At 48.4% G+C, this 12,211-nt stretch overlaps 1 protein-coding gene across 1 annotated transcript in view; it reads left to right on the top strand.

The window, feature by feature from the left end:
• LOC146175443 (beta-1,3-galactosyltransferase 1-like) overlaps window positions 1–12,211 on the top strand; it is an 80,073-nt gene continuing 67,862 nt past the window's right edge. The window contains exon 1 of the mRNA XM_084581808.1: window positions 1–137. The gene's annotated coding sequence lies outside the window, so the exon portion shown is untranslated. The remainder of the gene's footprint in view (window positions 138–12,211) is intronic.

The raw sequence follows: 12,211 nt of genomic DNA, 5'->3' as shown, positions 1-12,211 counted from the left end.
TGGGAGAGCGACGGCGACGCTCCGGCCCACAAGCACCGCGAACGACGTGCGCCGAACATGCTTTCGCCGAGGAAGGACGGCACTCGCGCCGCTACTTCGCCCAAGGCGCGCCGCCACCCGCCGCCGACTGCGCTCGGGTGAGTCGAGGACGACCTGCCTCTGTAGGTACGACTACATTCGCTCAACGCCCTGTGGCAGCTGCTGTATGTCACTGAACTTGCTTTGCGTTGGTTTATCTTAGTGCGGTGCATGATAGCTCCGGACAGACACGAGCGCACTACTCCTCAGTAATCTTTTGTTGTTAGCAGCCTGCTGCGCCGACGCGAGGAGTTGCGTACAGGAAGCTCGAAAGTTCGCTCGTCAAACCGCCAAGCGTGATTACAGCGCCGTCGGTGACCTTTGACACGAGACGGGCGACAACTGTCCAACGGTGTCCATAATGTGTCACTTGATCGTTGTCGGCCGAATGTTTCCGCTGTGGCTGTCGCTGGTGACCGCACTTCGAATGTCGGTATAAGACAAATTGATCGCATTGTCTTCAGTGTCTGTGCGTTTCGGCGAGCTTTCGATAGGGCCTGTATGATGCCCTGTTCGCAGAATCTCGTACACATGGTACGAGATTGTTTGTCGGAAGACTTAAAATGGTGCCGAGGATGAAAGAACATTTGTGCTTCTACATTTGTTTTCTATATTATTCGAAATCATGCTCACGTGCTCAACGGACACGTACAAAAATAAAAATAAAGATAATAATAAAGCTGATGGTGAAGACGCTTTGTGGCTGCTTGTATGAAGGCAAACAAAAGTCGAGTTGTTCAGCAGAGGGGAAGTCTTGATTTCAACTTTTTCAATGGACCACTTTGCAGCATTTTTTCTTAGCCGTACATGTGTCGCGCGAACAGCAGGAACAGACTTGAGAGTTTTTGGAAATTCAGCGTCACACCGTACAGCCACTCGGTTCAACATACATTCAAAAGACCGCGCATGACCAAGTCGGAAGGAGGCATTCAGCCGGTGCTGTCGACAGATCCTCAGGTCACCGCGATTATTCCGATTAATAATACCAGCAACACCTTGCGTTATGCGGCTAGCAGTTTTAACGAGGTTATTCACGCAATCGGCTGCGAGAGGGCAACAGGCGCTTTTCCCATTAGCTGTATATCCTACTCGTAGTTGCTGTCTCAGTACTCACTGTATCGTGCTGCTACGAACTGAGTTTCCTTTTTTTTTTTTTTTCTCGCATGCGTGATGAAAACTATATTTTTCGTGAGCAGGCCGACGAAGCATCTTTACTGAATTATTTCCTTTTGCAGCCGTGGTACGCGGGCATAAAGCAAATGTACGAAAAAATGCTACAGAATGTCCTTACATATATTAGTGGTACACTGCAAATCCTGGAGAGCGTATTTTCAGTGCGAACATGTTTTTTTACAGTGAGTCACAGTGCGGACGCGTTCAAAAGTTGAAATAGGCCTCTGCATACGTTACTGTAATTAGAAGCAAAGGTAATTCCAAATGCATGTTCGTAAGGGATGTAATAGCGATGGAAGAGTTCTCTTCCGCGCAAAGCACCATTGAGGTTTACATTTCTCTCAGTCGCACGTGTACCGATGAGACTTATGTGAAAAAAAGTTTTTCGTGCTGTTCTCACGCGCTTATTATATATGTACCACCACGAGCCGAAAAAGGTCGCAGTCGTACTAAAAGCAGCGGTATTTTCCCAAAACGATGCTTTACATTGCGTTAAACCAAAGGAAATACAGCGCTAAGTTTTAGACGAACCACACAGAAAGACGGACGGGACAGGCGCTATCCCGTGGATAGCGCCTGTCCCGTCCGTCTTTCTGTGTGGTTCGTCTAAAACTTAGCGCTGTATTTCCTTTGGTTTAACGCAATGTCACACCAACTAGCCCAGCAAGAGATACTGTTGACCGATGCTTTACATTCACTGCAAGGTCAGTCGCACTTCTCTACAAACGACTGTTTCGCTTCTATCTCACCATTATTCATAAGCCGCGCAACGGCGTTCTTCCGCAGTTGCGCTGGGTGTTTCCGACCCGAGTCGAAAACACCAAGTACACGAATCCATATTTTAGCGCCAAAAACACAAGACGAAGAAAAGCGGCAGACGCAGGACGAACGCTGAACTTCAAGACCAACCATAGCCCATCTTTCCAAGAGTACGCGTATCTTTGGCGCACGCTTGAAACCTCTCATATCCGGTATGTGCGACTCGTTTTTTTTCACCTTCACCGCTTACACGAAACCGATTTTCAGCTCTCATTGCGTTAGTGGTGTGAGGAAGACCGGCAACATACCCTGGTTTCGAGACTATAGGGACCCAATTACGTACCGGTCCTATGCTGTTACTTCCGTGTGCCTGCTCGCAGCAACAGTTCGTCCTCTCTTCTCCATTCAGTGGGGTTTAAGATACGCCTCAGCTGTTGCCGATGATTCGAATGACTTCCTCCAGTGAATTCCATCCATAATCCCAGAACTGGCGCTGGAGCTCTAATGAGTGAAAAGTGCAGATCCGTAGCGTCTCTAAAATCAGTACATTTTTTTTTTTTTAACCATTACAGTGAGAATGCGGCTGCTATTACCCGACTCAGCGTTCCGAACCGAGAGGCCCAAAACGGACCGAAGCGTGGCAAAGTAGAAGAAAAAAAAATCTCAAATAGTAAAAAGCGCCTGCGTTGTACTCCAGGCTCTTGTGTGCGTGTGTATACTCTCGGGCCGCCGTGACCGAGCTCTACAGACAGCCGCTTCATAGTCGCCGAAGTGAAAGCGTGGCTACCGGAAGAAGGGAATTTCACGGCTGCTGATGTTTTTATACGCCGTCTCACTCGTGCGTAGGACTGCAATTGCGCGAAACGGATGTGGTGTAAGTGTTGTTGCCACGCCTGAGAAAATAGACACGACTTCCTTAGCGAAGCTAAGAACGTAAATACTGCGCACAGTGTGCTGATAAAGAAAATGCAGTAGTGCCGAGCTTCCAACAACTGTAGCACACAGCGCGCCCGTTACTAGAAGTAAAAATGTGTGGGGCAGTCTTGTAACTATATTCATTTCATTTCACGTGGTGGTGACGTCAGCTGTGACGAAAGCAAGAAGACGTCGGGAAGCCAACGACTGATCTCAAGCACAGCCGGTCTGATCGCGATATCGCGGCCATGCAGCTATCTATACACTAATGTTTCTGCATCGAGAACATACTGCAGTTTGGTTTGGTTTGGTTTTTTGGGGTTTAATGTCCCAAAGCTACTCAGGCTATGAGAGACGCCGTAGTGGAGGACTCCGGAAATTTCGACCACTTGGGGTTCTTTAACGTGCACTGACATCGCACAGTACACGGGCGCCTAGCTTTTCGCCTCCACCGAAATGCTGCCGCCGAGACCGGGATTCGATCCCGCGTCCTTGGGGACAGTAGTCGAACGCCCTAACCAATGCGCCACCCCGGCGGGGGTACTGCAGTTTCTTTCCCGAAACTTACCGAAACTGGATCAGCGTCGATAAAGTTCATCGCGCGTGTGAAAATCCTCGTTCTGCGTAAATCGTCGCCACCGGTCCGTCACTGAGGTGTGCGCTGTGCAAAGTGAAGTCATAGGTATATGTTTCTGCCTCAGCAGCGTTACGTCAGCCCACGCGGTTTATATCAGCGGGAGCAGCGACAAGGTGGCAGTGGACCAAATGAAATGAAATCAAGATGAATAGTAACAAAATTCGGTCACCGGTGTCCTCCTGAGATGTTTTGCACGTCTGCTACAGATCGCTGGAAATATGCAGGCTCAATGCGAACTGCATGGTACGTGGCAAGTTGAGTTACTTTGTGGCGTCGTCTGATTGTGAAATGGCTGGCTGACAATGCGCAACACTACGGAATAGACATTATCAGGATGAGCAGACGAGCATGCTCTGTGGCATCGTCTGCTACGGATCATGAGCTGAACATGTGCAACAATACGGAAGGAACAGTATCACCTTGGAAAAAGTAGCGCAAATAAACGGGACGAAGTAAGAGATAAACACAGAGCAACGCACTTTGAACACTATCATGAAGGGCAGATGAGCATGCTCTGTGACATCGCCTGCTTGTGTTATGGTTCATCCGCTTATACTGCGCAACAAGACGGAAAGAACAAAGTCACGATGAGCATGCTCTGTGGCGTCGTCTGCAAGTGTCACGCATAGCTGACAATATGCAGTCTCAAGGAATAAGGAAAGGATGGTGCCACGCTCAGCTAATTTGTGGCACCACATGCGCTCGTACGTGTTACAGGTGGAGGAGGACGAAAGGGTTAGTGTCACACTTTCTTGCTGCGAGGCGTCGTGTGTTTTGCGTAGCTGACGCCGGATATGAACGCAGTATGCAAGGGTGATCCCAAGCGGCAAACCTATGGTTGGCCCGCGCTCGGCCCTTGGCAATATGGCCGACTGAAACTCACCGGGCCAACCTAGGCGACCAACCTCAGCCCGAGGTCGGGGATTGACAATGGCCTAAGAATGGCCAATCATCGGCAATCGACCTCGGGCCAACGAGTATGGCCGACTTGGCCAGCCTACCGCCGCGCTAGGGTCATGCATGGGCCATGGCTTGCAGACTTGGCCAACCTACTGCCGCACTTGGGTCATGCATGGGCCATGGCTTACCCACACATGGCCCAACCTTGTTGGTGGTACCCGCTGGCAGGTGGTTTATCCACCATCGGCAGTAGACCTCGGGCCAATGAGTATTGCCGACTTGACCAGCCTACTGCCACGCTAGGGTCATGCATGGGCGCTGGCTTACCCACATGGCCCAACTACTTCGGCACTACACGCTGCCCAGTGGCCTATCCATGTGTAATTAGTGATCTACTCATCCATGGCCTATCGTTTACCCATTAAAGCGTGCACAGTGCTATTGTTGCTGAAAATTAGCGCTGCGGCAGCATTTTGAGATGCGCATCTTCTCCTCCAAGCGGGCTCTAACTTTGTGGCATCAGCAGTGCTGTTCTCCGGGCAGGTGAAAAGCAACCCATACGTATGTAGCTTAAAAAAGCCTGTGCATCGACAAATGTAGGTTTAAACAGCACTTTTTATTGGTCTTTCTTAAATATTCGAAAGGCTCAAAGCCCTCCGAATAAAAAAATGGCGCTTACAGCTTACTAAGTTTGTGAGGCTTCACAGCAATTTATTCTGGCATTCAGCTTCTAGGCTGAGTTGAAGATGTCACGTTTCCCTGCTCATTGTGCCTGCAGTCCCATTACTTCACTGTTACGAGCCATCGCTTGACTGCTGCCGCGGTCTTCCTGGAGAGGACGTCACTCAGGTACACGCTGCCTCTCCTCAGGCATCCTAGAAAATATACGAAAGAAAATATCAGCCTTCATTCCGTATTCATGTGAATTTTCTAGCCTGTTAAAGTGATAAAAGGCTGTCACAAGCAAATATAAGGACCTTCAGTGGGACCAGTGGTGATGTAGTCATCGGATGATATATTTTTACACATATACTGCTTGTGTAAGCAAATTTGATCCAAGGGGGAAAAAAGACATTTCTGAGGCAGGGGAAGGAAACCAGATACATATCGCTGGAAGCTACCTTGAGCGCCACAGAAAAGGTTTTCTTTGGAATCCTTAATTGACATTATTTACCTAAGTTACTGATTAATGACTTACACATTAAATGGTGTTGCTACTTTGAAGAGTACCGGCACAAACCACGTTTCATTATTTGCGATAAAGAACCCTCACGTCTGTATTTTGTTCCCCAGTACAATAGGAAACCCCGAAAATACATCCCTCGTTCCCCATCGTCCTGACGCTTCCCCTCCTTTGGTTCCAAAGTTGCAGCAGGTCATCCGCGAACAGGTCACAGTACTTCCCACGCTTCCTGAAGCTCCTGCTGTCGCTCCCTTGACATACGTCGGAGCACCACTACAATATAGCCAACCTTCTGTCCCAGCCCCTTTGACCTACGCGGCCTCCGCCTGAGCCGTTACCACCCGTGCAGCCTGTCCTACGCTATACACCGCTTCATCCTGCGACTCCGCGCTATTACAACCCGTAGCACACTTCGGACAATCGCCCAAGTTACTACTGTGGTTGCCCTGGACACGTGGCCCGTCGGCGCCGTCGCCGCATGGCTGCGCGTCCCGAGCCTGCGTCTTCGAAGTACTCCCCACCGCTGCTTCATTCTGCTCCGTCTTCACCTGCATACGCCGCCGAACAGCGTTCGTACACGACCCATCGTTCTCCTTCTCCACGTCGCAGGTCACTGTCACCAATGTGCCGGCGACCACCCCCTGCTGATAAGGGAAACTAAGTTCCGCGGTTCTTGAGGCGAGAACTGCTTGCTCTGCGAAAAGCTCAAGGCCTCATATTTCGCCCCCGAACGTTATAGTCATCTCTAGCGATGGTCTGCCTGTACATGCGCTGGTCGATACAGGTGCTGCAGTGTCTGTGATTCATGAGCGACTTTGCCGACGATTACGAAAAGTTACAACGCCATTTAACGGTTTTTCGCTCCGCACTGCCAGCGAAGAGAGGATTGCACCTTTAGCAGCATGTACAGCGCGTGTCGTCATTGAAGGTCTTTTATACAGTGTCGAGTTCGCAGTTTTGTCGTCTTGTTCTCACGATGTGATCCTTAGATGGGACTTCGTCTAAAAATAACGCCGTGATCGATTGCGCCCGAGCTGAAGTGGAATTTTCTGCACTGTGCGACGTACTGCACGACGACAACCGTTCAGTGTGTCCTCAAAAGCTTACCATCGCTGAAGATGTCGACATAGCTCCAGAAGCTTGTGCCCTTGTGCCTCTTTCGTGTCCTGCCGTGTCAGCCGTTAGTGTTCTATTTACGCCGTCTGCATCCTTCATCCACCGCAAGCACCTGCCGCTGTCGTCTGCTGTTCTCAATGTTCACGGTGGCTTCACGAAGCTACTCATCTACAATCCGTCTCCGCACCTGATTACTTTGCTACGGGGGAATCTCCCAGTTCCATTGAACCAGCCCACCTTCTGTCTGACCTGGATGCCTCCAAGACCAAATGTGGTAACTACATCGATGCTCTGCAGTCTGATCGACGCCTGATTCGTTGCCAGACGACTTCTTCCGAACCGCCATCGATGACGCCCTTCCTTCCACCTACCGAACGCAGCTTGCGGCCCTTTTACAGACGGTTTGCTCCGCGTTCGACGCCGCCCACACACCTCTCGGCCGCACTTCCACAGTCGCACATCATATTTAGACTGGCTCTAACGCCTTTTCGACAGCGCCCCTATCGTGTGTCAGCGGCAGAGCGTCGCGTGATCAATGAGCAAGTTGAGGACATGCTACAACGTGGTGTGATCCGTCCATCTCAAAGCCCCTGGTCTTCACCAGTGGTGCTAGTAAAGAAGAAAGATGGCTCAGTTCGCTTTTGTGTTGACTACCGGTGCCTGAACAAAATTACCCACAAGGACAATTACCCCCTGCCGCGTATAGACGAGCTCTTGATTCCCTCCAAGGTGCCGAGTACTTTTCACCCCTTGATTTACGTTCCGGTTACTGGCAAGTACCGATGGCCGCCTGTGACAGAGATTAAGACCGCATTTGTGATGCTGGATGGCCTTTATGAATTTAATGTGATGCCCTACGGCCTGTGCAATGTGCCCGCCACATTCGAGAGAATGATGGATAACATCTTGCGGAAGTTCAAGTGGCACATCTGCCTCTGCTACTTGGACGACATTGTTGTCTTTTCCACTGACTTCGCTACGCACCTAGAGCGCTTGCGGCAAGTTTTGGTTTGTCTTACTGACGCTGGCCTACAATTGAATCTTAAGAAGTGGCACTTCGGTGCCCAGCAGTTGACAATTTCGGGTCACATCGTCTCTAAGGAAGGTGTTCGTCCTGATCCGGCCAAGCTGCGCGCAGTCGCAGAGTTTCCTAAACCGTTCTTATTCAAGCAACTTCGAAGCTTCATAGGTCTGTGCTCGTATTTTCGACGCTTCATACGGAACTTTGCTTCTATTATTGCACCCCTGACGAAGCTACTCGGGAGAAACAGTGAGTTAAGTGATTCGTCAGCCAAGTGCGACGAAGCGTTCACCGCATTGCGCCATCTTTTGACATCGCCACCAATCCTTCGCCACTACGACCCGACAGCACCCACTGAGGTCCATAGTGATGCGAGTGGCATTGGCCTCGGAGCTGTCTTGGCTCAACGAAAAAACGGCTTTCACAAATACGTCGTCGCCTACGCGAGTCGTGTTCTCTCTAAAGCTGAATGCAACTACTCAGTTACAGAAAAAGAGTGTTTGGCAATTGTGTGGGCACTAATGAAATTCAGACCCTACCTGTACGGTCGCCAGTTTGAGTCGTCACGGACCACCACGCGTTATGTTGGCTGTCCTCTCTTAAAGACCCGTCCGGCCGCCTCGCAAGATGGGCCCTCCGCCTTCAGGAATTTGACATTCGAGTTGTATATCGTTCTGGCCGTAAACACATGGACGCCGACACTCTGTCTCGTTCTCCCCTATCCAACGAACCTGCTTGCTCCACGGCGGCTGATCCCGTCCTCTCGACTCTAACCATCGCCGATATGCCTGTGGAGCAGCGCAAAGACCCGTGGCTCGCATCTCTTATCGACATCGTGTCCACTTCTCCCAATGCTGCGCCTTCTCGGACTTTACGCCGTCAAGCACCACACTTTGCCCTACGAGACGGTCTTCTCTACCGCCGCAATGATATGACTGATGGTCGACGGTGGGTTCTCGTCATTCCCCGCCATTTACGACATGAAATTTGCGCCTCTTTCCATGCCGACCCTCAGTGTGCCCATCCTGGTGTAGTCACGACGTTTCAAAGAATTTCTCAACGCTACTATTGGCGCGGAATGTACGGTTATATTCGCGAATACGTCCGCTCCTGCATCGCCTGTCAGCGCCGCAAGCCATCCACACCTCGTGCTTCTGGCCTCTTACAACCCCTTCCATGCCCGGCCCGTCCATTTGATCGCATTGGCGTTGATCTTTACGGGCCACTTCCCCGCACGGTCTCTGGGAACCGCTGGATTATGGTCGGCATCGACCACCTCACCCGATATGCGGAGACCGCTGCCCTTCCTGCCGCTACTGCCCGTGAGGTTGCCCTGTTCTTGCTTCATCATTTTATCCTTTGCCACGGCGTGCCGCGTGAGCTGCTTAGTGACAGAGGCCGAGTCTTCCTTTCCAATGTCGTTGAAGCTCTACTGGCCGAATGTCGCATCATACATCGAACCACCACAGCCTATCACCCTCAAACTAACGGGCTGACAGCGCTTCAATCGTACTCTCGGAAATATGCTCACGATGTACGTTGCTGCCGATCAGACTAACTAGGACGCTGTTCTTCCTTTAGTGACGTACGCTTACAACACCGCCACGCAGTCAACCACTGGATTTAGCCCTTTCTTCCTCCTTTATGGGCGTGAGGCTTTGTCCACGATGGACACTATATTACCATATCGACCAGACTCCTCCGAGTGGACTCCACTTTCTGACGCTGCAAAGTATGCGGGGGAATGTCGCCAGCTGGCCCGCAGTTTAACATTGGAATCTCAAGACCACCAAAAGCATCGTCACGACAAAGATCAGACGCCACATGTTTTCCCTACAGGGTCCCTCGTTTGGCTCTGGGTTCCTGGCACCCCACCGGGATTGTCATCGAAATTTCGAACTGAATACCACGGCCCCTACCGCATCGTTCACCAAACCTCCCCTGTAAATTATATCGTGGAGCCACTCACTCCCTCTTCGGACATGCGTCATTGCGGCCGCGAAACTGTGCACGTGAGTCGCCTCAAAACATACTACGACCCGCTCGTCTTGCCCTCGCCATAGGTCGCCAGGGTGGCTCCTCTTCGCTCCCGGGGAAATTGTAGTAAACGAAGAGCAGATGTCACGAAGCACGAGGAAGAGAACAACGACGTGCCGCTGCGCTGCTCGAGCTCGCTGGTTTGTGCCTAGACGGACTGTGTTCCTGTGCTATCGCCGTGCAGCTTACAGAGGACTATATTCCGTTGAACCCTCAGTAAAACCCATTTCACACTCATTTATATCCTTACCGCTTTGTAGTCATTATCCGCATTGCAAAGTTCAGCGCGCTCACTGTAACTCGCACCTTCATGTGTGCCAAAGGGCCGACGTGAAGCGACCATTGCCAGCATATCGCCCTTACTCATGCATGGGGCCAGCCATCATAGCGGCAGGTTGTTTCGTCCGCTCAAAATCATGTTGAGAGCAGCGCAATTGAGGTGCGCGAATGGGCTGGTAACGGTTTCGGTATCTACATAACCCGGAATTTTTCTGCAGACGGAAAAAAAGGTACACATGAGGTTTCTAACCGCAAATATCAAAACGGGTTTCCGAATGTGCTCACCGACTCTAAGTCCTATTTATTGTCTAAAGTGAATATTTAGTACTTGGAGCAAATAACCTCACTTTCCTATGCAGAAAATAAAAATGTACTGCGCTGTGCAAAGTGGCTGCCAGCAATGCACCCCCGGTTTCCATCGCCTGTTTCCAATGGTTTATTTCTAACCCTTGTCTCAAGCTATCGGGCACAGCAGGTGTAATGTACTGTGCATAAAACCTGCATGAGAGCATATTAATGGGTAGATTTGTAAGCTTTACAGATTTCACTTACAAATACTACGAGAATCGCGTCACTGCAGCCTATCTTAAAATTGACATGCAACAGCGCAATATACGTGGCTAAAATAAAGTACTCAACGTATTAATTCAGCTTCGCAAGTGCAGCTGTAACAGAAAGTGAGGGCTGGAGACACCGAAGGTGCGCCTAGCTTTCAAATTTTCTTAGATGGCACAACCGTTCGAAATATGTAATTTTAAAAATAAGCCCTTGATAGCGGCTTTCCCACAGCGTATATATGGGTGCCTTAGATAAGAATTATAATCGAGGTCCCATGACCATCTTTAGTTTCCAATTAAATTTTTGTATGTGATGGGCAAATATCAGAAACAAAGGAATTAACCTTAGCTTTGCAAGATATGGCGTAGTTTCCTTGAAAACAAAAAAATTGTACGGTATATCTTTAGAGGTAGAAAATAAACGCTGTTTTTGCCATTTCAAAATGTTGCAAGTTTGGATACCACGATTTTGTCATCTACTATGTTTTACTCACTAAATATATGCAGGTTTTACATTTACAAACACTATTAGAAACCAGTCTTGTTTTTGAAGTTGAGTTATTAAAAAATCGCAAACTTTGCTTCAAGAGCAATGGGCTGCAAAAATATTCATTTTGAATCTTATATACTGGAATATGATGCTTAGGTTGGTTGCACTAAATGTTTTCACTTCCTAACACATGTTCTTAATTCCAAGCAATTTTTGGAGCTCCAGACCGCTAGGTGTGTTCTCCACAACTTATCAAAATTGCCCAAAATTCGAAAACAGCAGTAAAGTGTAAATTTGCTGCAAATAAAAAAAGGATCATATTCGATTTTCATTCAAATCTCGGTCAAGAATCTTCAGTGCCTCAAAAATATCACGGACTAAAATGTGTTGCGTTATATTGTTTAAAAATATAACGTTGAATACTAAACCGAGTGCTTGTCCTGATAATGGCCAAATTCAGTCTGCATTCTTGCAAGATCCAATAATATTGTGGCACTGAAACTATCTCTAGATTATCTAGGTTCCATTCTTTATTTCTAAAAAAATTTTAAGCTCTAGATTTGTTTTTTTCTGCATATTATATTAAAATCGGGCAAAATTTTAAAAAATGGTAAAATAAGGAAAACTGATTAGAATTGAAGAAACTGCCGCAACATCGATTTGTATCAAAATCTCTGGAAACAATGCAAACTACTTTGTTAATACGAGTCAGTAAATATATTCAATTCTGCAAAATGAATTATTAGAAACATAAAAATGCCTGTTTTTATTCTATAAATGTGCTTATATGGCTCCCTCATGGAGTAGGCATCAAATCTTCAATTTAGTATTTGCTGAATTTAGTTACATTTTACCTTAAGTAAAATTTAAAGCCTTGTCAGAGCTTATAAACCCTTTTTCTGCTTGTCGGCAAAGACTTAATATAGCTTAAAATTGAATTATTCGCTATTTCTGTCAAATTCATGACAGAACGCAAGTGAAGGCTGAACTTTTTCTCTGTCCTGCACTCTTTTTTTATTGCTAGGTGCAGTAGTATTCAATCAAGTTTATTAATATTGTATTCCAT

This window comes from Amblyomma maculatum, chromosome 10, assembly GCF_055883805.1.
Source record: "Amblyomma maculatum isolate TAMU_Amacu chromosome 10, ASM5588380v1, whole genome shotgun sequence".
Taxonomy (NCBI): Eukaryota; Metazoa; Arthropoda; class Arachnida; order Ixodida; family Ixodidae; genus Amblyomma; species Amblyomma maculatum.
The sequence above is the reverse complement of the archived record's forward strand: the minus strand, read 5'-3'. Positions and strand labels throughout refer to the sequence as shown.